The following is a 25,924-nucleotide window of genomic DNA, read 5'->3' as shown; positions in this document are numbered from 1 at the left end:
TCATCAAGCTCCCAAAGTGTGTCACTTGTAGTTAGGTGTACACTTATATATAGAGGGGTGACTGGAATACCTCAACCTTGAAAATCTTAGTCATGTCATCACTTGAGAAAGTCATTGTGAAAAGACATCTATGGCAAGGAGAACCTTTGGGGAAGATCCACCTCTGAAAATACACTGAAAGAGTGAGAAGAAGCAGAAGAAACAATTTACTAGCTACTGTAAGTAGGGGATAATCAGAAAGGTGAAAAACCCAAATGGTCAGTATAGGAAAATGTGGAATTAACAGGATGATAGAAGGAATAAAGAGCATTGTGCTGGTGGGTCTGTGTGTAAGTGCTGGCTGGGGACTGAGGGCTGTGATGTTTCTACTGAGCAGAGCACGCAGGATATCAGCATTTCTGCTGAGTCGTTGCAAAGCCTTCTGAAACAGCCTGTTCTCATCGCTGTCCCCTGTGTTGTTTTCAGATATGAAGCAGTGCCCACGCTCTTGCACGGTGGGCTTGAGATCAGCCCTGCATGGCTGCTGCCTTTCACAAGTCAGTGGCTCTGCAGCCATGGCTGCATTTCAGGAGGGGCCCTATGAGAAGGGCTGTGCTTTCTGCCTCCCCTGTGCCAAACCAGACCGCACAGCCTGGTCTGCAGGAGTTTTGGCTGTTGCTGTTTGACTTCAGCCTCCATGTAATCTATCCTTGCTGTGCCAGCGGGGTGGTAGGACATCCACAGATATGCCTGGGCTCTTTGCTCAGCACGTGCAGCTGTGGCAGGATGAACCGCTGCAGCTGGCTGGTGGAGGGAGCAGAGAAAACGATGCAGTTAGGAAAGCAGCTAAGACAAAAGAAAGCCTTAACAAGGGAAGTGATTGCTTTCAAATTCTGTCACTTGCACAGGGTTGAGAAGACGGCGGTGCAGCTTCTGTAACCTCCAGACTCCATTTGTGACCCCAAGTTTCAGCTCTTGGACTCCTGTTCTGAGTGTGCACCTTAGGCATTGTGCTGACATGCCCTGGAAGGAGAAGAGACCGATGAACCACCCCAGACCCTGCTGGCCTGGGCTGCCGGGTTCTGTCAGGAGCAGGATGCCTAATCCTTGTTTGTACAGTGGAGGTAATACCCACATAGTCACTCAAATACGTATGAAATTGCTGGGTATTTAAATGAATGAGAAACAGTATTAGAGCCCAATGGGGAAGGGGGTGGTGATATAAGAGAAAGACCATCCTGGTGCCAGTTGTGCTAGAAAGGGCTGAGAATGCTAAAGAAGATGAAATGGTGGTTTGAGCAGCTTTAAGAAGAGTTCATTTACAGGAGTTCCTTAATGGCAAAGAGCCCTGATACAAAGGAGCGTATGAGCTTTACCAAGTGCCCTCACTCAGGCTTTAAAGGAAGGAGGAAGAAGATCCTAATGCTACGTTGCCAGGCTAGACCTTCCTTGTGAGAACTGTTCCATGTGTCATTGCAGATGCTGTGTATGACTTTGCAAAAGCCAGTTATGACCAGATTGATTAAGTTTTCAGGCAACTTCCTGATCAACTCCTACCCATTCCACCTCTGATGAGGTGCTTACAGCACCCCATGAGGGTCTGTCAGTGCTTGCAGACTGCTTGGGGCTAAGGTAGAATGGGGAGGAACTGGGTGTCAACCTAAGGCAAGCAGATAACTAATTTTCTTTTTGGTAGCTGTGTTGGAAGTTAAATGTTTCTTCTGGAAAATTAAAGAAATGCTTGGCATGTACTTTCATTCTGGGGTGAAAAAGTTACTTCGGTTCAGTTCTGCTGAACTGGTTCCTGGGGAAGGGTCTTTCTGTGAAGGGCAATTCATTCTCAGTGGCCAGAAGGAACTGGGGAAGAAGAGGCTGAAGCCAGCTCAGTAGCCTCCATCGGTGGAGAAAAGCAGCTGAAATTTCTGTCTGAACCAGCTCATCCTGGCTGGACATAGTGCTGGACCCAGTCTGTGCACTGCTGCAAACCCATGATTTCATCTTTGTCCTCTGCATAGATATCAAACCCAAAGGAAACCATGAATAAGGATGGGAATAATGTTTCTGAGATAGCTAGAACTGATTTATCTGTGTAGGTGACCATTCTTCATTCAGAGATGTGGGACAGAAAAGAGGAGAGTGCTCTCTGTCCTGAAGAACTGGAGTTTTCGTAGGCACCAGTGGGGTCTCCGTGGCATTTTTCATTTACCAGATCACAGTTCCCGTTTGGGTGCAGTCAACTGTGCAGCCAGCTCCCTGCCTGATTATGCTTTCTGTGATGCTTACACACACTGACACAGGGTTTAGGATATTCAGAGACACACAGGCATTTGCCGACCAGATTTTATGGTGAAACATTGAAAATTGTGTGGTCCTCTGTAGAGAAATGGAAGACAACACATGGCCTTGGACCTTCCAGACCGGCCTGAAAAACATTACTATTTAGAGTCACGGCTCCTTCACGCTTCTCTCAGTAATATGGCCCCAATCAGCATCACCCCGTCGCAGTCATTGCCCTAGCAAGCTCAAGACTGAAGCCAAGATTTCACATTGGAAGGTGCTTTAAAAGACTTTCGACATGATCTTCTGTGACTGGAAATGAAAACAGAGCTGGTGCTTCCATGGGTGGCAAAATCAAACCAAACATTTCAAGTAAGTTTAGTCTGTATTCAGTAGAGATAATACAAGCAGTACAGCAATATAAATTTTGGCCTGAGTTGTATTGTACTGATGTCATATCCAGGCAGAAAAAAGATCAGATAAAGAACCATTTATAGCAGAAGGCAGAAACCCTCTGGCCTCTGTCTAAAGCCAGCTGAAGTAAATGGAAATGTTTCTTTGAGCCTCAATGAGTTTAGATTGGGCATTTTGAGCCTATTTCTTTCTACCTTCTAATTGCTGGCTATTTAGACACTTGCCTTTAAGATAGCATGTTTAAGGAAGTTAAGATGCATATGAGATGTCTTCTCTGCACTCTTCATAATTTTCCTACTGCAGTATAGTGACTGTCCAAAGGGTAAGGGATAAAAGAGTCCAGCTTTGTTTTAGCTCACTGCTGCATAACCCAGACTTTTTTGGGGGGTTTTCACAGCACTATGATAGAGAAAATGCATGTGCACCATGGACCAGTAAACAGAAATAACTGTGGAAGACTGATGGTGTCCAATGTCTTTGAAAGACTTTCAGACTGAGTTTTTCACTCCCCTTTCTTGTTTAGGAACTATCAAGAGAAAAGCTGGTTGGATATTTGGCATTTCTTTGTTCCACCACACATGAAAATGGTCTGTGTTATCATTATCTTCCCCTGCTCCAGTCCAACAAGAACCTATGAATGGAGGAAAGAAACCTCCGATCACCTGCCTCTCCTGCCTCAACACAGAAATGAACACGGAGTCACATGCACGTAACAGCTCTACAAAAGATTACCCAAGAAGACAATATTTGTACACTTGTGCATCTTTTTTGTAAGCAACTGAGGCTCATTTTTCTTGGAAAAAGTTGTTGGCTTTAGATTTCACAGTGTGGAAAACAAGGAAATGAAAATAGCTCCTTGAAGCATGGGTCTTGGTAGGAAAAAGCTAAGTGTCTGGCTCTTTTCTTGTTCCCAGACAGCAGACCTGTCTGGGGAATGCAGCATGTGCAGGATTGCAAAAAGGACTATTGATGATAAAAGCAAAGCAGAAAAGTGCTCGGGAGTCTCTTTAGGACAGCAGTGGCCAGAGGCTAAGAAGCATTGAGGACTGAAGTCTGCTCAGCTCCGTGCTCCTCTGGCCAAGCACTATACAAGTCCCCCTGCACTGTTATGATATACAACCATGACTAATAGTCTCCATAGCTTATGGATCAAACTTGGTTTATCATCTGTGACAGTGGCTGTGATGCTGTTGATCTGGGACAGGGACAAAAATCAGCCTCGGTGGTGTTTTTTTTGCAGTTTATAGCAGGATCAACCACAGATTGGATTGCTGAAGCCAGATAGCGTGGGATGAGCTCTGCGCTTAAACCAAAGCTCAGTTTCCTCCCAGCAACTGCCTACCTGCGGAGTCTTCCCCTCACACGGGGTGTAGCTCTGCTCTGCCCTGGCAATCAGGCCGGCTGAGTGGCAGAAGCATTGTGCTGAGCCCAGCACAGAGCTCACCTGCCTTCCTGGCTTCCCATGGACGCCCGGTTCCTAGCAGGCAGCCTGCAGAGAATGCAGAGACCTTCCCATGCTGCTGCTGGAAATGAAACACAGATGTGTCAGTTGCTGAGATTTTTGATGCCCTGGCTTTTCTACACATGATGTATGCTGTGCTTTTGGAGGGAGGGGTGACACAGATTCCTACCGGGTTGTCAGGCTGCATAAATGCCCGCGTCTCGCATCTGCGCTTGAAAGTCCTCCTGCTTTTGATTTGCCTGTTTTTGTGAGCGGCTTGTAGAAATTTGATCATGCCCGGTTTTCATTGACGCAGTGATGTACCGTGTGCCTCAGGAATGGAAATCCATTATGTCAAAAATGTCACTGATCATGCCCTTGTCAAGGCAAGGTCTCTCACCCCGAAGAGAAAAGCCCTACCATGGTTGACAGCCCTACCTCTATAGGTGTACAGATCCACTGGGGTTAGTTTGTACCCAGGCAAGAGCCCCCTGGCAGAGTGCAGCTGGTTGTCACACGGTGCATCTCAGAGACCTTTGGGTCTTCTGACTCCTCTGGGGCAACAACAGATTTGTCTTCTGTATGGTAAGAGTAAAGAGGTGCTGGTCCATATGCTGGGGTCCTTGGGATGAGGTGGGGTACACGGCTGTGTTTGTCTAACAGCCTCTTTGGGAGAGCGTGCTGCGGGAGCTGAGGTGAGTGGGTGTGCTGCAGCAGCAACGGATTTGGCTCCACGCTTCGAACTCCAGCTCTGAACATGCACGTCCCCAGACAACCAGCCCATCCACATTGTGCTTTGGTTCAGCTCAAACTGCTGGAATAAAAGGCAACCAAACCCCAAACCTATAGAATCAGATGGCAAACACCGACCACTGCCTGGCTGTGCCAAGTGCCGCCCTGCGCTGCCGGCTCAGCTCTTGCAGCCTGGGTCACAGCCTTTCGACCCATATGTCTGTTGGTTTTTTTGGTTGTTTTTTTTTTTTTTTTTATAAAACCCCCTCCTTATACTAGGAAACTATAGCACCCACAGGGTTAAAAAGGTTACAGTTGTTAGTGCATGGGAAGGAAAAGGGTGCGGTTCAAAGAAAACGTGTTTCTGACTTTTTTTACAGAATCGAAGTAACAGAAGTGGTGAGCCAACACCTGAAGTTAGCTTAATCTTAGCAAACTTCAGAGGGAAGAATCAATTGCACATCTATAGCATGGCCTGCACCCCTGAGCAACCACATTTATTCTGTGGTGCAAAGACAGAAATTCAAGCTGGTTTTGCACCTTCTACAGATAGTGCTGTAATTTCAAGCCTCACTTTGTTTTAAACTTGGAAGGCTTCCAAGAAAGAGGCAAAAGCTGTTGAAATTGCAGTATTTCAGTATATATTCAGGGGATGATTTAGTGAGCAGGTATGACTTTTTAATGTGGCTACCCAGAGCTCCGTGCCACTGCATGGCTCGTTTGGTTTTGGTTGTATCTCATATTAATATAAAAAATATGTCAACCATGGAAACAAGTAAGATTTGTCCTCTCATTTGAAATCCCTGGTGAAGTGAATGGCTGAAGGACAGGGAATTAGCATAGACAGAGCAAGTGCCTTGGCCAAACATGGGCTTCGGATCCACCAAATCCCACTCAAACACCTCTGCCATATATTCAAATGTGGTTTTTTGCTCCTGTTGTTTCCCTTTTAGCCTCCAAGAGTTTGCTCTGCTAGGCTAGACCAAGCTGATGCAGCAGAGATTCAAAGGGCTTTGGTGTTTACACTGCATCAGCTCCTCCTCCCATCCTCAGGGAGCCTCACTGCCAGCTCTTCGGGCAAAGCCTTGGGCAGTGCCCTTTGGAGGGCTGCACACAGCCTTTGGACGGTGAGTGGCTTTAGGGAGCTTGTACCCTGTCAGGGGAAACTGCCACTGAAGGGGCAGGCGCCCATGGGTTACCTCCGGCATGTCTGCACGGGGACTTCGCTGCCGAGGGGCACCTTAGAGAAATACCGCAGACAGGAAAGCAGGAAACGTTTTGCAGAGCAGAGATAACATTGAAAAAAATACTCCATAAATGGTTTGATTTACTGATTCGCATGTACAGTAGCTGCCATGTAAGCATCACAGGAAAAGGAAATGGGATGGAGGAGGAGTGCGAGGAAAAAGGTAGCAGGACAACAAAACAGGCTGGCAGATTTCACTGGGGACAGGACGTCATGTCCTGGTTTTTCTTCTGAGCACGATGTGTTGTGATCTGCAATCACACATGGACACTGAGGATGTCAGTCCTTTGATTCAAAAGGAAAGGTCTGTATTTATTGAAAACAGATGGGCAACTTGCATCACCTTGGGATTCTCTACTGGAAATTGCCTCTTGTATACAGCTGGAATCCCCCGGGCATGCTAGCCCTTACCTAGAGCAAACAGGTCTCTGAGCCACTGATCTGAACTTCTACACCTCTGTGTGATGGAGTTGTTGCAGAGCAGGCATGTGATGGTAGAGTTGTCACCTCTATGCTCCATTTCTCAGCTTTTCTCAAAATCCCCTTTTGCAAGATGACCTCAGAGGTCTGTGTGACTCCATGTGAGGTGAACACCCCCCCGCCCCCCCCACTATGAACTTCAGCAAGCAATGGGAGACACCTCCTGCCAGCAGCATGTGTCTCCATAAGAGCATCAGGGAGAGCCTCTCTGCACAACTGATTTTTTCGAGCTTTGCCAGACATTTTGTGATCTACCTGACTGCACCTCAGTGGGGGAACTCACAGGGCTGCACAGGCTCTATTTTACAATTACTTGTTGCTTCATTTATCTCCACTTGCTTTGTGTCACCGGCCTCCACTGGGGAAACTGAGTCTCACATGTGGGTGATGATCCCACTCTGCAGTGGCCAGGCCATGGAGCCACCTCCTGCAGAGTTAGATGGTTACCTCAGATGACTTTCTTAAGGCATCTTCTCAGAGTCTTCAGGGATGCTGGTAGGTGTGAAAGGCCCCTTCCAGTCTCTGCTGTTGTATTGTCACAAGCAATTTAATCTTCTGGAGAAAAGAAAGTGCCTGATGAAGGTAGGACATTCAGCCTTCAATTGCAGCGAAAGATTTAGTGGGGCACATGTCTTGAGACGTGTGCTTCTCCGTTTCTCAAATAAATACCCTGATACAGTCTGAAAAAGTAAGTATGGTCTTCCTTGAGATTTCTAGGTATGTGTACACACTGAGGGGAAAAATCCAAGTTTTTTCCCCTCCTTTCCCACCAGTTTTTCATATCCTCTTACTCCGTCATAAAGATGAAAAAGACAACAGAAAAATCTACTGGAAATCACCCTTGAAAATGCTGACTTTTGAGCTCTGGCACATTTCTCTCCATATAAATAGATAACCCTATAAATTGGTCTTCCTATAGACACCTGGGATTTTGGCTTGTGTTCAGCAGTTTCCATTCACTTAAACAACAGATTTACAGTCTCATTTTCCAAACACTATTTCCATGCCCTACTTGGTGCCAGGAATGTATTTTTTGAAGATGCATTTGTGAAGCAACAATACTAATTGGAAAGACTCTTCAAGATTAAAAGATGTCCCTTCCATTGTCTTTTCTCCTGACACTAGCAGCTTGAATCATTTTGTAAACAGAGCTACCCACAGAGAGATAAATGATGTAGCTTCACCTGGTGCTGGTGTAGTACAGGTGTATTTGAACACATGAGACTGGACATGTGAACTCTGTCTGCCCTGCAGTCTCTGGTGCATGGGAGTGATACCTGAGTTAGCTTTTCTAGAGTGGAAGCAGGTGGACCTTAACACCATAAAGCTCTGTGTACTCTGGGTTACCCAGATGTGGGGTGTTTTTGCATGAAACTTCAGTGCAGGCAAATCTGCAGGCTTCACCATTTTAAGAAATGCAAACATTTGGTAATTCTCCACCGGCTTTGCTAGAGTATGTGGCCAAATAATGGGAGGGAAACAGATACTACTCAGTTCTGGACTGATCTTGTGGGCTCTTTTCATTAATCGCATCTCTGAGTCTTCTTCTTTTTCTCTATTTAAAAAGACAGCTGTCACATCTACTTCCTTTGAAGATACTTTGTGATGAAGTGGCAAAAAGATGCTGTATGAGACCCAGGTATTACTACAAATTTTAAAAAAAATGTATAGATTACTATATGTAATGAACATGCATGAAATTCTCAGAATTCTACAGAACTAAATGCCAAGACTCCTGCTGACTTGACTGGGTGAGTGTCATGGTGTGCTGTGCCCACATCACTGCTCGGGTCTCAGGCAAGCAGAACCTCTGGCAGGAGAAAGGCAGGCTGCAGTCCAGCTGCATCCTGGAGCTGCGGTTTATCAAATACATACAGCAGATACGTGGGTGAAAATAAAGCGTGTCTTGTTAGGCTTCCAAGTAAGTACCAGATACCCAAGAAAACAGTAATGCAAGCACAGCCATAAAATCCGACTTCCATTTCTCTGCAAAGGCCCTTGTCTCATCACCTGGGGTGACATCCCAGCACTTTTGGGAACAGGAGTAAAGTGCTTTGAGGACAAAAGAAGAAAGAAGTTGGTCCAGAAAGGATGTAGTGTCTTTGCTCTGCTTGATTTCAAGGTGTTTGAGATGCCTAGATACTGGTGAGGGCTCTGGGCAGTGGTAAACGAGTTAATTTCTTCTGTAGGCAGAAGAACATGAGTATCTGCAGGCAGCTGTAGGAGCAGCCCTGGATATCCTACGTATGTTTTTGGGCACCCTGGAGAAACTGACATTGTATTACTGAGCCAGGCAGTCCCTTTGCTCAGGACTTCTTTAAAGACCAGGAAGGCAGCAGCCACAGCAGAAGCGTTGGTCATCATCCTCCTGTTACCCATCTCAGGCAGTTCATGTTTCATACATTTTGCTTTGTACAAAACCAGCCACTTGTGTCTGTCTGCTCGCCAGCAGACCCCCTGAAACAGCCACCTAGGCCTGCAGCTGCGGTTGGGCCCACTTTGCAATACTTTTTATTTGTTCTGTTGCAGTGGACACCCTGCCGTATGGGGCAGACCCTGTTTCTCACAGGCACCATGCAAAAGCAACGTGAAGGGAAAGCAGAGTTCTGTAAGCTGCAGTTTAACATAGCATCTAAATAACTGCTCGAGGGCACAGCTTCAGGAGGCAGGGCTAGCCAACATCATAGGCTGCTTCTGTCCAAAAGGGAAGGTCCAGCGCCCTTTGGAAAATAAACGATATGATAGTTTTCTGCCGTTTTAGGGAGGAGAATTGGCTCAACCAAGGCTCCGACAAACACCAGATATGGTACAAAGGTGGTTGGCAGCAAATTGTTGTGTTGGCTCAGCTGCCTGTGGGACTGCAGCTTGCATCAGTCTGAAGCATGCGCTTAAAATGCTTTATGAGTTGAGGTCTGATTACTGGGCTGGAGCAATGGAGTTAGATCTGGGCAGCTTTAGTGGATCTCGGAACAGTGTCAGGCTCCCAGTGGCTGCTCCTATTAGCACATGGCAGCACAATTTGAAAAATGCTTTGCTTCTTCGTGCTGACTGGGCAGAATGACAGCCAGGGATGTGTCAGCTATTTTTATTTTTTTTTTGCTTTGAAGTATGATTTTAAAAAAATATTTAATAAAATGGACACAGTGTATACCAGGACTATTCCCCTAGAAAGCTTCTTAGTATTCCAAAGGCTAAAAGACAGGAGGAGAGAATGGAGGCTGGCATATTATTTATAGAAAGGACATCTTCTGGTGTCCTCTGTGGTTGTTCTGTCATGCCCATATAATGGTTTGTTGTAACAAATTATGAGTCTGTGATAGTAATCTAAAATTTGTGCACCTATTCCTAGCAGCAATGTTTTCTGCTAGGACACCACCTTTTACCTCCCTGTTAGAGGGGGTCTTACTAGAAGCATCAGTGGTAGGACAACAAAACCATAAATAATTATCTTATGAAGCCAAAATCCTTGTGAAAGATGCTAGCAGCTTGGTGGTATTTACTGTTCAAAGTCTAATCCATTATTTGGGTATGAAGAGAAGCAACATCTAGTAGTTAAAAACCTTGTCAAGCTCAATCACAAAATCAAAAGAAAAGCCACATTCAAATGCAACATACTTTATAAGATTAATTATTACTTCGTTGAATAAGAAATTCAAAATAGTCTGAAATGATAAATCAGTTTCTGTCTGCTCTTGGTCTTTTTTTGGAAATCACCAGATTACAAATATTCCCTACTTCCATGTCTGCTACTGAATTTCGGTTCACTTTATTTTAGAAAATTTGAGGGGAGTTGTTTATGGTATAACTGAGGGGAATTTCCAGATGGAAAGGAGGAGTTAGTACATACAAAGCCGGACTCTGAGCTTTTCTCCTAAGCTTTGTTTTTTTTCTGAGAAGGGGAAAACAAAACAACAACAGTTCCTTTTTACTGGTGCTTTTTCATCTGGCTGTGTAGGTGGTACGCTGAAGTAGTAGTTTGATGGAGATTAAAGGCAGTGTGACTGCTATGTAACTTCTGTCAGAAGGGGGAATCCCAGCTCTTTAAAGGGCATGCGCAAATAGACGTGAGTAGCGGTATTACAGGGTTCAAAAGAAAAACCAGGCCAAACAATCTCCTCCCAGAACCTCCCCTAGATTTCCAGTATGCCTAAAAGTGGGCCGTGTCCCTGGCTGGGGAGGTTTCTGCCAGCATTGCTGTACGGTCACTGCGTCTGGGCTCTGCACCTCACCCCCGTTGCACCCTGTTGCTTTGCACCCAGCCTGAAGAGGTCCTGTTGGGTTAAAGCATCTCCTGGAGAGATGCACAGCCTTGCTCTGGAGATGCAGAGAATGGAGAGCCCACCAGTCCCCCACTGTGTTTGGCTCCTTCCCATGGTATTTTGTCCAGTTATCAAAGAGCGCTGCTGAAAACCGTCTCCTTTCTTCCAGGCTCAGTGTGTCTGGACTCAGCAGAAGCCAGCGCATCGTTTATATACAAGGAATGCACCTGTTTAATACATAAGGAGCACACCTATTGCAACTTTCTCACCTAAAGTAAAGCTGTCTTTAGTTCCTGGAATTTTTTTCCATGTAAATTCAAGGTACAAAAAGAGGCATAACTGCCGGAAACCATTCTTGGTAGAACAACAGACACTTAACAAGCCCTCCTTTCAGTTTATCCCACATCTAACCCACAGTCTGTTTCCTCTCCTTAGAAATCACACTCTTGATCATCTGCGGTCCCTAGATACCTGTGGCTGAGTCCTCCCATGTGGCCAGTGCTGAGCAGCAAAACACGTAATCCTGGTGTGGATTCAAAAGCATGCTGAAATCACAGTCCCTCTCCCCAAGAGTCTCAGTGTAGCAGATCTGCACTAGAGATGACCACCTCACATCAACAGGTCCTTCTAGGAAACGCTGCCACACCCAGGATTTACTTTTTTAATCCTGTTGTTATCTTTCGCTTTAGTACACAGCAATCCAGCAGCTGTAGTCCTTATTCCCCAGCTAGTGGCAGGTACCAGTCTATGTCTATCCATTCCTATGAGAATCTTGGTTGCTCTGGAGAAAAGATGTGATAAGGAGTGTAGGGGTGGAAGAGGGTGAGGTCTATACCTCTCCCACCGAAAGCAGGCCAAATATATGGAAAACACATGTATGTTTCAGAAGGAAAGTTATTGGGGAAGTGGCCTGGAGTCTGGGGAACTCTGCTCTCAGAAGTCCCAGCCTCTGGTGCCAGGGTTATTTTTGTCTTTTAGCAGACAGCTGTAGTGGATCAAATGGAGAAATAGTCCTGACAGCTGGGCCCAAAACACAACTGCTGCCCATGTACCCTGCCAAAGGTCATGCTCAAGGCCAGACCTGTGCTGGCAAGGCTGAAAGGTTTTGGTGATAGCTAGGAACTCAAGAAACAGGTGTTTTTTATGCAAGTATTTGTGTAATTAACTGCACATGGTCACAAGAGACTGAGAAGTGATTTAATGTGATGAATTGGCTAAAGCCAATAAAAGACCAGGGAGCAGGGTGAGTCCTGAACCTCACACAAGATAGTGTTTACTCTTGTCTTTGCTGGTTGCTGTTAGTTAATATTTTTTGTTGTTGTTTTTTGGGGGGGGTGTTTGTGTGGTTTTTTATTTATTTATTTTCTAGATTGCTTTGAAGAATGGATGTGTGGGAATGACACAAGACAGTAAGAGTGGCTTTACTGGGGGACCAAATGTCTGTCTAGCTCAAGATCTGGTCTTCAGTGGTGGCTAAAAGCAGTCCTTGGGGAAAAGCCGTGTAATGAAGGCAGCACCTGGTATCCTCTCCCCAAAGCCTCTCCATGACTCTGCAGGTCAGGGGCTATTTCAGCACTGGTCTTTCTACTGCTATGCATGAATGTGCTAAGGTAAAATTACTCCCCTACATCTCTGCCTACAGGTAACACCACATACACAGTCACAGTTGCTTTATTTTATTATGTTATAGTGCTGTACTGGGAGCCCATGTTGTGGTCATTCATTTGTATTTGAAATCTTTCACTTCTCCAGCTCTCAGATTAGTTATGGGATAACTTTTAGTGTTCTGCAGGACATGGTTTTGTTCCCTGGTACAGTATCCAATGCTTTAGAAAACTCCGAATCTATCATGTCTGAGCCAGACTCATAAAAGCTGGAACTCAGTTTGGCAAATAAATCTTGTTTCTCTTTGAAAGATGCTTATTAGCATTTGCTACACTCCCACCCTTAGCTCACAGTTGTTTGCATCTGTCGCTTCTGTTTTACTGTACTTACCCAATTCATCCTCTTTAGCCTTCTGGAATATTGATACGCTATGAGCACTTCTTCAAATGAAAGCAGGAGAGAGACCATGTCATCTCTTTCAGGAATACTAATTAGCTAGAGTGCTCATTTTAAATATTTTTTCCTGGTAGACCTTGTTTATCATCCTCTTGATATTACTGAGCAAAAAAGTCCCTCGACAGCTCCATGCTGTACATGTACATGATCTGACTTCTTTCTGAATACAGACAAATATTTATTAAGTACTCTTTTTTTATATATTACTGTTAATTTTGCTGCCTCTCTTTAGTGATGTTCCTGCACTATTGTTAAGCTACTTCTGTTCTTAGTAGATGTTAAAATACTTTCTCTGCTCTGTTCTGAGGTGTTTCCAGATGGTTCAAATTTGACTTACTCATTTTTCACACTTAATTACTTCTATTTTGTATTAGTTAGCAGCCATTTCCCCCTTTCACATCTGTAATAGATTGCGTTTCTACTTTACATTGATTCCTTTACTTTGTCACCGAACTAGGATGAGATTTTTATCTGTTTGCACTCTTGACTTGGAAATCCCAATTTTTTGACCATCTGATAAACAATTCATCAAAGGACTGAACTTTTGTTCAGATTTTTCTACCCACAGTTTTTCTGCCAATGTATCTAGATAGTAACTTTTGTCAAGTTAGAGAACTTACCTTTTTAATGTTGAGTGTTTGGGGCAGTCTTTTGTTTTTGGGGCAGCTACAAATACTCAGGTCACAGTCATGACAGCTGGTCTTTAGAGAGCAACAAACTTTCTACTCAGCAATTAGTTCATCATGGTATGTCATAGTGAATGATCTCACCTTAGATGCAGTACCTGATGGGTGAGAGAATTCACCTCTATCACTAAATGCTATTTTTCTATTGACTCTCACATCTCTAGCATGTCTCCCACTTTGAAGTCTAATTGGATGAGGGTTGAATGAATAATGGGTTTAAGGAACAACTCATCCTGCTTTTTTACTTTCTGACTTTCTTTGATGGTCTGTAGCAGATCGTTCTGCAGATATTTTTCCTCTTCTGCTCAGCATCTTGTAAATCTGACTTAACAATTCGCAAGCTTGTAGTGGTGATAGAGAGCACTGTCCCCAGTCTGCCCTTCCTCATCAACAGTTTTATTACAGTGATCGGGAAAGTCATCTCACCAGGCTTCTGTGGCATTAGTTACACCAAATTCCTTCACAACTAACATTACGTCCTGCTCGTGTGTTACTAATCTTTCTAGCACTGATATAGATGACTACAAGTTCTCATTATTTCTCATTCAGGCTTGCCAGGTTGCTGGCTGCATGCTGAGTTGTGGTGCACACTTCCTCAGCACTATCTTTAGTGTTGCTGGTCTAACCAGCCCTGTATGGCCCCCTCTAAAAATATGTGGAGCCTACATGTGGCAGCAATTTTTGTTTCTGATGTTACCTGTCTTTCTCAAGAGCAGGAGACAAGTGAAAGTAAGCCTGGCTGCCTCATGCCCATTGTGCTGGCCATGCACAGCTTATTCCCAATTTCTTCTGCTTTGCCTTGGTATTTCAGAATATCAGTCAAATACAAGTCTTCTTTTTTTGAGTTCAGGCTGATATTTCATGTCAGCTCTAGCTGCACGAAAACAAGAAAGACCTGAATACTTAGTGAGAAAATATTTAGGTTTAGGAGGCTTCAAGAACGGTTTTGCTGATCTGTTGATATGCACATGAAGATTGAGAAGTGAGGTTGACTCTGAACTGCTTGCGGGTTGCATCACTGTTACAGTAATAAAAAACAAATGTCGCTATAATATCTGGGTCATGGAAAGGTGCTTTTGAGACAGAGACAGGCTGTTGTGGTGGGAGTGTATTTCCAGAAGGAGGAAGGAAAAAGAGTGTGAGACAGTAACAGCAAGTGAGTGTGTATGTATTTGAGAAAGTGAGAAACATCATGAGCCAGCCAGCCTCCCACTGTGGGACCTGCTGCGGTACGTGGCAGGGCAGCACAGCGCCTAGCAGCAGAGCTCCAGCTCCTGTCTCCCAGCTCCCACCCCATAGCAGGGTGGCCAAGTCCACCCAGGGCTTGCCCAGGTGGAGGGGATGGCCTCACTCCTGGTTACAGAGCCTAGAATGGGCTGGAGGGACCAAAGTGAAATCTGAAGCCAGATGAAGGCATCTTCTGCATAAAGGCAGAGAGCTACCAGGGCAGACGGATGCTATGATCCCATGGCTCACAGCATGGATGCTGCACCAGGTAGTACGGAGAGGGTCAGAGGGAGCCTCCTGAGAGAAGTAAGGGACGCAAGGATGGAAAAGAGTTGTCATTTTGTCAAGTCAGGAAAGCCAGGACAGGACTTGAAGGCATTACAGTCAGAGCAGTCACACACAAAACCAAGACAGGAAGAGTGGTCTGATGCAGGGAGTGCAAGGGGGTTTCTATAGTGGTGGCATTTTGGGTGAGAAGTCAGGGGGGAAGATATTGTGCTACTGAAAGTGGGGACAGTGAAGAAGGTGTAGGCAGAAGATTTTACTGTAAGCAAGGTGAGAAAAGCCCCAGAGTTTGGTGATGCTGTAAGCAAAGACAGAAGTTACCGAATCTGACTGCAGGGAGAGAATAAGAAGACGGGAGAAGAAAAGGAGAGTGAACCTAGCATGGAGGTGGAGGAGGGAGTCAGCAGGAACGGGAGTGGTTCTAAAATAAAGGTTATTGTAGGAAGAGTGGTCTCTGAGCTGGTGGTGGGACATGTAAGAGTTCACAGTTACAGAGAGGTCAGACTAACAATATAGATGGAAATATCCTTCTCAGAAAAAATGGTTACTGTGATAAGGAATAGGGACAAGTTTGCCAGGGGAGGGACTGGCAAATGGTACTGAAGCCCTCACTGGCAAGGCCTGCAGAGGTGACTTGTGGGACAGGCACCAAGGGGTGAGAGTCCAGCTCCAGGAGGAGATGGCACTGAAGGTTCATCAGGGAGGGTCTGGATGGGGTCAGTTGCACTCACCACCAGGTTGGCAGTTTCTCCTCAGGGATGGAAGTGGTGAGGAGGGGCTCACGAGCAGCTGAGCAGGCAGTCTCAGTTGTCCTGAGAGGTGAAGCACAAAGCCACCAGTTTTCTGCAGGAGGAGCAGAGAACAACCACTCAGGATGGGCAAAGGGACTGGAGAGCTGCTCCAGGGCTTTAAGGAAGAGAACCCAGGAGCTGTCCCCGGAGCAAGCGAGGAGGGCATCTAGTGATGGACGGGAGCATTGCGGGGTGTCCCCTCCGTCCCTGGGGCTGGTGGCACCGTGTGCCTTCCCCCGACTCAAAAAATGACAGTCCTCTGCTGCATGCATCAAAGCTGTTCTGTGGTTGGATTTTGGGGAGTGTCAAAATGCACGTGAAGCTTTCTAGCTCCTCTGACTAGGAAATAGAGGAAGTTACTGGGAAAGTACGTGTCAGAGGGGAACTGGGTTGTCCGTCTGTCTGTCTGTCCCCAGGCAGGACCTGCGGGAGGGCTGGACTGCTGGCTGGGGGTGCAGAGTTGTAACTGCTGCAGCCAGGACCATCACCACCTCGCCAGGGTCACAGCGCCAGGTCAGAAAGGCTACATGAGAGATGGTCTGAAGGCAGCCCTTTTTTTGACAGGAAAGATAACTTTTAATTCTTCAAAGTAAAAATTTAGAGATTTACTTCTTAAAAGTAAAAAAAGTTACTTCTTTACTGCTTTGCTACTTGGCTGCTTGTGGATAACCACTGCATCCCTCTCAGATGTAGGTGCATTCTTTCCTCATGGATGTGTATCTGGTTCCATGTGTCTGAAGGACAGAGCCTGGACCTCCACAGGCGAGAGGCACAGCTCTTCCCGGGGAGCCACAGGGAAGGAAACCTCACGCTGGGCCAAGAGCAGCTCGACAGAGCTACCTGCTGCTGATCGCAAGCTGCTTTTCGTTTTCAGCTTGGCCATTTATCAGAGACCCTGCAGCGGCAGTGAGGAGCTCCTGCATGCTCTTGGTGTGTGAGCACATTTACACTGCCTTGGGTAGGCTGGCTGCCTCAATAAATACCCTCACGTGCCTGTTGCCTGTGCAGAGATCTTGGTCTTGCGTGACTGAAGGGAGCTCACACACTTTTATGCAGAGGACTCAGAGGTGGCACGGAAAAGTCATCACAATTTAGGGATCTGAAGGGAACTTCTCAAAGCTTATGCAGTCAGGTATAAGTTGTTTTTTGGTTGTGGTTCCCCCCCCCCCCCCCCCCCCCCCCGGGTCACTCATTGTAAAACTATTTGAGTTACTCAGGGATAGAGAAAATTATCAAAGGGTTTAAAAGAGGCAAATTCAGACATGCCTCGGCTGTGCAGGCTGCACATCCAACCTCTTTGCCTGAAGAAGGAATGTAGCTGTTTCCATGTTGAAAAAATAACATGACTAAGATGTAGTGTGTTTGAATAATAAAGCAACGCAGCCTGGGCCCCACTGAGTGTTAAAGCAAGACTCAGCTTGTAAGATGTGGCTTCGAAGGATCTTGTACCTCTAACTGACAGGTAAGTTTTTGTCTGAACCTCTCAAACCAGAGGAATTCAGGAATGGCCCAGGCTGACTCTACAAGCGCTGGTTCTGCAGAATGGATGACATCCTCGGGGCATGGGGTACGACGCTCTGTTCTCACTGAGCCATCAGTCTGTCCCCCTGCTCCAGTCCCCGCAGCTGTAGCTCCTCTTGGCTGTGCCTGGCTGTATGACCCTGGTCTTGGAAACAGCTCAGTCTTGGCAGGGAAAATATCTGAGGCACTGTGGGTACAATGGGCAAAGCCAGGGAAGCCCTTGTGGGCATGAGACTGCAAAAATGGGATACAGAGAAAAGTTTCACGTGCCTCTGTGGCTGTCACTTGAGCCAACGATGAGAAAATGTTGGGGAGAGCTGTGCCAGCATTTAGGCTTTGAGGACATTTGTTGTTCTACCCAGGTGCTTTGAAAACGATGGATAACATTCAGATTCACTGCTTGGGCCACTCACTTTTTTTCATTAGCATTTTGGAGAAGACCAAAACATACTAGACACAAACTTAAAAAAAAACACGCACAAAGCTGTGAATGATTCTAGGAGGCCACTTTCAGCTGCCCTTTAAAAGGTATTTGGATGGATGTTCAGCATCCATGGAGAACAACAGTAGCTTCGTCTGAGTGATTGACACTGGTTGTATTAAAAATGTGAACTGATGGGGACTCCACCTCCAAGACTGGAGACTGTTTCCCTGGCCCAGTGTCACAACCCTGCATCATCTTCCCATTTTCCTAGGTTTTCCTATACAGAGCTGGTAGGTGGTCTTGTCCCACCCAAGATTTTATAGACACTTTGTTTTCCCCAGATCAGTCGATACATTTGTCCTAAACCACCAGCACTACTATCACCTCAAATGAAGGAATAAATACATAAATAATCCTGCATCCCAAAAGCAAATCAGTTATTCAGGGTGCTTCCTGGGTATAAAATCTCCGGAGCGGTGACATTTAGGAGGCTGTAGATCAGCTCGTTTGCAGTGTCATGAAAATTTCATGCTCACTTGGCAAGGAGGTTGGTGAGTCAGGCAAATGAGGTCTTATGGTGTCTCCCTGACCTGGATCCAAATGGAGAGAGTTTCAGGTTACTGCTGTGGGTGTACAGCTCGGGGAGGGAGAGACCCAAGTGCGTGTGGGCCTTCAACACCCGAGGAGACTGACTTTCGCATCTGTAACACCCTTAGGGATTTTTTTGAAAATTTCAGCCCTGCTGCCCCTGAAGTACAGCAGTCTTGCAGATGGATTTTTAGTTTCTAAATACAAAGGTTCAAACCATGCACAGAGCATCCACCTGCGAGTAACCTTATTGCTCTGCAGGGACTCACTCCTGCTCCCAGACATTCCTGCTACGAGGCCGCAGCACTGTCCCACGACTCTGTGTCTCACCTGATCCGCAAAGTGTGGCTGGAGGTGGCAGACGAGTGGAAAGAGGAAATGTGTCAACTAGTTGCTACAGTTTTGAAGCTTAAGAAAAGCCAAGAGTGGGGAAAATGAGGGAACAGAAACTAAAACCTGACAGCCCCAGTAAGCAGGTTTAGCTACAGCAGAACCAATTCATACAAAGTGAGAATCTGGACTTCTGAGTTGCTTACAGCGTTGTTGCACCGAGCCTGCTGTACTGTGCTGCTTGATTTGCTGCAGTCCTGCTTGCGCTCCCACGCTCTGAAAGGCATCAGGACCAGTTCCTTCACCTCCCAAATCTTTTCTGCTCCCCTGATGGGCTCCTGCCAGCCCAGGGATGCTCCAGCCCGGAGCTGAGGACCCGTACCGCCTCTCGCCAGACGATGTCACACTAACCCCGCGGATGCTCTCCAGCCGGGAGCTGGTCCCCCAGCCACCAGCACTGCAGTGGAGGGTGCCTCTCGTCCTGCTGCACTAATGCTTTGTCAAGCTCTCCTTTTTTTGTACCAATCGCGGAAGGTACCATTAAAGCTCTAAAATTTAATGAGCTCTAATAAAATCTCTCCCTATGATATACAACCGAAGCAAAGGCTATGCTGCAGGAAGCTTGCACTCGTGTATGCCTTTATAGCTTTCTCTCCTCTCTGTTTTAGCTATATATTCTTATATAATCACTTAATAGCTTTTCCTCAGCTTTTTGCTGTGGAGTTATTGCAGATTAACCCCATAAAGGTAGGTAGCTAGGTGTCTAATTGCCGCTTTGAGCCTAACCTTAGCGCAGGGGCATCTGCCCCACTTAGCTCTAGTGTTTACATTTCTGACACAGTGATATATGCAGACCTGCCTAAATCTTGGCTTGGCTGAAACGATCGTGCCTAAATCCTACCGGATGACTTCCTAGCCCACAGAAACAAATGGGAAGTCTATCCTCTCTCCCGATTTGACTTAAGAGTTCATCCTCTAAATTTACAAGGCACGAGAAGCTCTGTAAATGGCTGTATCCCATAAGCTTTCTCAGTGCACCAGTAATCTGCACTGGAAACAGATGCCGCTGATTTAAGCCCCCTTCTGGGCTGTTGGAAGCCCACACTGAACCTCTATTTCCTACGGCCCATGCAGAGTCTCCCACGTCCTGAAAAAGTGCTGTGAGCATCCAGCTGATAGATCCTCTGGGGTTTGGTCTCAAAGTCTCCTGCTGAAGCTGTTCCATGGTGTATAAATAATTAACCATTCACTGAACCAGACAGAAGTGGAAGATGGACTCTCCAGCCCCACAGTAAGGACACTCGTGTGTGATGTGAGAAAGTCAAGTTAGGGGGTTCCTGCTCCAGTGAGCAGCTAACCAGCAGCGCAAACTGGACCAGCTCCAATGGGAGAGGATGAGACCCCCCTTCCCAAGACCATCCAGGGCCTGCTTATTTGGGCATTTCCCTGAAACAGAAGAGAAAGGAATTTGCAAGCACCTTAACTGCTGGTACAGGAACCGAGACGTCTCTGTGGGAAGAACCTGAGCTACTCCACATAAAGTCTGAAGCATGAGCTGGGTCAGAAGGGTCCATCCAGCTCCATGGCTGTCTCTAGCCTTGGCTGAAGGCAGGTGCTGGTGAAAAAGCAAAATCACAGTGTAAATCCTTAATGATGCCTCTCCAGGACACACCCTGAGCCACCAGAAATGATGACTTTCCCAAGTGGATGTAAACACCTGCTCAGCTCTCCTGAGTTCCCCATGGGTTATCCTTGTGCCTTACCCAGGTAGCTCGTTTCTTGTGACCTCATTATTCTTATACCCTGTGGCAGAGGGCTGGACCCCCAGATCTGAGCTGGGAGGTCCCTGGGGTGGTGGTATGCCTCAGAGGTGAGCTCAGCAGCTTGTCTGCAGGTTTACTGTTGTGCAGCACCAAACATCGTGTGTGTCTGAAACCCACAGGCACCACCGTAGCTCAGACCTGAGCGCTGGTTCTGTGTTTTACCACCAAAAGTGACACCAGCCTCTATTGTGTTTCACCTGATGCTTTTCTTTAATGACCTGGTTGTGCAAGAACATCTGGGATGATTTTATTTAGTCTCAGATTTGGTTGCTTATTTTGCGAAAGGAAAGGGGAAAAAGGGATTCTTTTTGAAAAAAAGTCTCTGAATGTTTAATAGTTAACTTCCATGCACCATCAAAGGATCTCTCAATTCCCCTGTCTGTTCCACCAGTTTTAAAGTGGAGGCAAGGTGTGGAAAGAGGGTCAGTATCTTTTATAAGTCCCTCTGGTATATTTGAACAGAAAGGCAAGTGTGCAGTCCTTGACTGGTCTGAAACAGAAAACTCCAGGCTAAGTTTAGAAGCTTCTATTTCAGACCTGAAAAACAGTGGGGGTATCTGAATTTGTCCAGATCAGTAGTTAAGCTAATGAAAAATCCTTCTTTGCAGACCTTTCCCAAAGGGTATCCTTGGATCACCTCAGCTGTCGGTGAGGCTCAGCTGAAGTGAGTGGAGCTGTGTGGCTGTTAAGGCTCAACAGTACACAGAAGACCAAGGCTCTTGTGCAGGCCTCTCATTAGGAGAAGTTTCTGAACACCTTTGAAAGTTGCAGTTCTTCTGACATTAAAAGGTGGTGTAACTTAACTTTGGAAGCCCTGGAGAATTCAGGGAGAAGTCGTTTGACCTCCTTGTGTCTCAATCCATCCAGAACATGAGAGTGAAAAATAAACAGCACCTCATTAAAAAAGAAACAGATAGTGTGACTGACCTGAGCTTGCCTTGGTAAATAAATTACAAAGCCATAAAACTGCTTGAAGAGCTGCTTTATCCCCTTGAAACAACACCCACTTTAGACGCTCTTTAAGCACATCACACTGGGGGTGATGCAGAGGAACTGCCAAGGAGCCGTTATCATTCGCTACCTGTCAAGCCCCCATACATCCTCCCCAGGCTCATGTCTGAGCTAAGAAAGTACAAACCAGTGATGAGAGGTCCCATAAACACCAAGAGAGAACAATTTACCCATGAGCTTTCCCAGCTGTTCTTGCCGCACCAAAGCATCCCAAGCCCAAATTTATACCTGTGTCCTTCTTCATGCCCAAAGGACTCACCTTGATAGTTCAACTACTCTGGGCATTTAGATGCTGCTGCTTTCAACACTTATTGCTGTGATGCCCTATATTTCCTTGGTAAATAGCGGGGTTTGTGAGGCTGGCATAAATAAGGAACAAAACAGTCGAGGACTGCTGGGACAAGTGTCAGAGGAGTGATCTGGGATCTTGAAGATTTAAAGAAACAGCCAACAAAACAAAGTTTTGTGATGTCTGAGTTGATTTAAGTGCTGAGATGACAGAGGCAGTCTGAAGGAACGTCAGCGCCTCTATTTCGGCACCAAATCTGATTGCAGAGTGGGAAAGACCCACGGCTGCGAAAGCAAAACGCGTCTAGAAGTGCATTTGTAGGGATCTATCACCACAGATGGTGACTGATACTAATATAACAGGATTCAAAGTGGGGAAAGGCTCCATATATCACATGGCCAGCTGAAGCATGATCCCCTGTCGCCACACTGCTACAGAAGCAAACCAAATACACAACATCTTATCAAACATAGCGAACCTTCAGACCCTTGCCCGGTGCTGCATGGATAACCTGCCCATCATCTGAAACTCTCACCCTGCCCATTCCATCACCCCCTGATAGCTTCTGTCTTCGGGAATGTGACCTGCTATGGGTCACATGAAAAGATTATTGTAGCCTAGATGTTTAAGCTACATCAACTGTCCCTGTGCTGTGTCTGATAGACAGGTAGAACAACGATAGGATGTTTCGCCCCATGTCTAAACAGAAACCCTGCCAGTAGATCATGGACCTGTCAAAGAGAAGGTATAGACTTGCTTTTCAGTAGTTGTAGAATCAGTGCTTAACTGACATGGAACTAGTGAGGAAAGATACAGTTTCTTGGCATGACCTTTCTACACTTCTTTTAAATTCTTGTGTAATTAAAAAGAAGCAAGGAAAAAACTCCAAACCACAACAAGCACCACTTTTTATTGCTCCCCTTATGCTTAATGAAGTCCTAAAAAATAGGGAACTGTACAGACAAGACTCCTGAGCACTGCAGACCAGAACTTATGGGCTGTGTCCAGCCTGCTGCTGACACTTCACACAGCCAACTGCTACAGCGCATGACTGTGAGAGATCTGTAAGCAATTCAGGTCACTTATTATCCAGGACTGCAAGGCTTTAGTACAGTGAATGGAGGAAAAGAACTGTGGCACTTACGTTAGGTACCCAAATGCCCTTTGTCTTGAGCAGGAGGTGTGATTTTATGTGTCTTGTCAGCTCCTCTCTGATCTGCTTAACTGTGTAAAAGCTCCATCCCTCCAGATGTTGTAAGATGACGATGGAGTTTTGTTTTCAGATAGCTAAGCAGCTGTATCATGTCTCTGAATGAGATGAGTTTAAGATGCATCTGAAAAGCAGCTAAGTGGTAATCTCTGCTAGGCAGGATCACTTGAGGGCAATCACATTTATTATTTAATTTTACTGTTTAACATTGCATGATATTGTTCATCTTGAGGTGGACATTTATTGAGAGAAGTGCAGCAAAAACACAGTATTCCAGAGAGGGCCAGTTATATTTATGTGATACAAATATTCTCTTGCATACAGTGGCAGCGAAAGGAGCTATTTGCTCAGGATGAACTAATGCATTTTGCTGGCCTCCTGTCATGGTAACTCATCTCCGTCCAGACTCTGTGGGCTCTTGCTCAGCAGGGTTTCTTGATGCTATCAGTAACAACATACCTGCAAAGGTCTTAGAGATACAAACCTCCTTGGCTAAGCCACCCCAGGAGCTCTTGGAGTACCTAACACACACTGTTTTCCAGCTAGAGCTTTTTGAGCAATCTGGATGACTCCACGGGCAGATTTCCTCAGGCTTATACATGCTGAGCTGTATTTAACTAATGGAACATCTTGGAGAGTAAGAGGCTATTTGGTGTAAGTAGGGACTCAGGACTGACCGTGACTTGGAAATACTGCATATAGTTAAGATCTGTACACTCCAGTGAGATAGTTAATACAGTTAATGTGGTTAAAATCAATGGGCTGTGCTAATTTATCTCAGCTGAAGCCCTCAGTGTCTGCATTTCACATGGCTTTTCAGTGCTTCTTTAAACTCTATTAATTCTAACGTTTAATTGCAAACAAACTGACTGATGGATCAGTTAAAGAAAAATTAACCGTAAAGGGTCAAGGATCTAACCTGTCCTATCTCTATTACTCCCACACAGATCTTCCAGATCAGTTATTTGCATATGTTAAAATCTAATTTGAGTTGTTCATCACATAGAACTAGGTAAGCTTTTTTTTTTTTTAAATGAGAGATGTAACTTCAGGGCACTATTAAATTCTAATTAAAAATCAGTCAAAAGCACCCTTCTCTTAGTGTTTGTGCCTGCAGCAACGCTTCCACTGTGGTATCAAAAGCTCAGTTCATTACTCCTTAATTAATTTTGCCTTGAGAAGCTCTAAGTTCTCAGAGGACCTGCTGGATTTTCAGAGCATTGTCTACATAGCGTTGGCTTGTACGCAGCAGCTGCAGCCAAATGACATTCAGATCAGGAATTCTTACCCATGTAATCCAATTTGATACAATGGCTGCAGCCTGCCAGCTTTCAGGAATCTGAAAGACCCTTGAAACTCACAACACAGAGGATATCCTGCCTGGAGCTACTGATCTTGTAGGGATTTTCCCATCTCCCTATTCCCAGTGTGCATATTTTACAGTTGAAAATGTTGGTGTATAGCTTGTTTGGGTTGGGTTTTTTTTTGGTGAAGAAGATCTTGATGAATAAGAAAATAGACTTGTTCCTGACCCCCAGCAAATCTTGTTTGGAAGTTCTTGAGTTGGCCAAGATTTTTTTGCTCCACCAGGCTCCTGAAGATGTGCACGTTCATTTTCAAGATAAGAAACCTGCAGTCATGATCTCCCACTGCAAATGATTCATTTCCCCTCTTGGCCCGGCTGTGTGCGCACGTGTCTGTGGGTGGTGAGCCAGGGGCTGACCAGTGCCCTGGAACAAAGAAAGGAAAAGAAGGGAAAGGGGTGGAGGAGAATAATCTACCCAGTCTCCCAGGGAACATTTTTCACTGGTCTAGGGCATTTGCACCAGAACAATTCTTGTGATGAACGGAGCATAACGGGGCCCAGGGTGGCTTGAACATCTGGGCACCCCCAAACTCTACAAGATGGGTTTGACAGGAGAATGTGAACCAAACTTACAAATGTCCCTCTGAGCTGGGCTGAGAGGGACATCTGTAGCTGCCAGGAGGGACCTGAATGGTGTAAACTTTCATTAGAAACCTTTGTATTCAGCCTAGTTTGCACAAGCATACCCTGTGACTACCAGAGGCAGTAGTTCAAATCTACCTTCATGTGTATCCAAGTCTTCTTGCTGTAAGGCATCGAGTTAGATGGGTGTGACTGAGGGAGCTGTGGGTAAAAAAAATGTAGATGTGAGGAATCAGGAAGGCTTAAAAAGAGGTTTTTAGGCAATGCCAGCTTTCAGATTTCCTCTTGGAGAAAGTGCACAGAGAAAGGGGAAAAGATTAAAAACAGAAGGAAAAGAAACCTTGGTGAGTGGTCGGGGACAAGGTGCTTTCCTTTCCCCAAAGTATACTGTCCTTTTCTTCTGCAACGCTTTAGGTAAAACTTGCCTCTGCATTTCAGAGATGTTGATTTGGGAGCAGAGCAGCAGCTGGGTATTTCGCTCCTCCTCCTCTCTGTTGGGGCTGGTGAGGGAGCTGAGCAAGAAAACAGACCAGGCATCTTAAGGGGGACCAGGTATGAATCATCAGCTCAGCTCTTTCTTCTTGGAGCCGGTCCACACTTTAGCTAGCAGAAGCAGATCTCAGGGCTGAGGTCCTGAACCACATGCCTACCCCTTCCTTGTTCCCAGAGCCACACTTAACAGCAGGGTCCACAAGGCTTAGTTGGTCTCATTTACATTTTTGGAGGCCAGGAGCTGCTGAAAATCAATCCAAAGTTTGTTTCATGTGTTCTAGGATTTGATGCTCCTGCTATGTCGTATAGCATCAACACTCAACATCAAGTAGCTACCAGTTGAGATAAACATCCAGTTGAGCTGAGAAAGCTGCAGCCCAGCTTGGGTCAGGGATGGCCAATCATATTTC

The 25,924-nt window shown here is 45.8% G+C and overlaps 1 protein-coding gene and 1 long non-coding RNA gene across 3 annotated transcripts in view; one reads left to right on the top strand and one right to left on the bottom strand.

The window, feature by feature from the left end:
* Nucleotides 1–25,924, bottom strand: part of GPR132 (G protein-coupled receptor 132) — an 87,876-nt gene that overhangs the window by 19,975 nt on the left and 41,977 nt on the right. Inside the window, exon 2 of the mRNA XM_056345123.1 lies at nt 15,819–15,930. The gene's annotated coding sequence lies outside the window, so the exon portion shown is untranslated. The remainder of the gene's footprint in view (nt 1–15,818; nt 15,931–25,924) is intronic.
* On the top strand, nt 80–15,802 carry LOC130152129 (uncharacterized). Of its 2 annotated transcripts, none has more exons than XR_008822891.1 (3): nt 80–218; nt 888–1,103; nt 2,359–15,802. It is a non-coding gene; the product is annotated as an uncharacterized LOC130152129 (long non-coding RNA). The 2 variants fall into 2 exon arrangements; XR_008822890.1 differs by having other exon boundaries at nt 888–2,628; nt 3,194–3,332.

The sequence above is a fragment of the Falco biarmicus genome, chromosome 7 (genome assembly GCF_023638135.1).
Source record: "Falco biarmicus isolate bFalBia1 chromosome 7, bFalBia1.pri, whole genome shotgun sequence".
Classification (NCBI taxonomy): Eukaryota; Metazoa; Chordata; class Aves; order Falconiformes; family Falconidae; genus Falco; species Falco biarmicus.
Note: the sequence above shows the minus strand (reverse complement) of the source record. Positions and strands in the feature narration are given on the sequence as shown.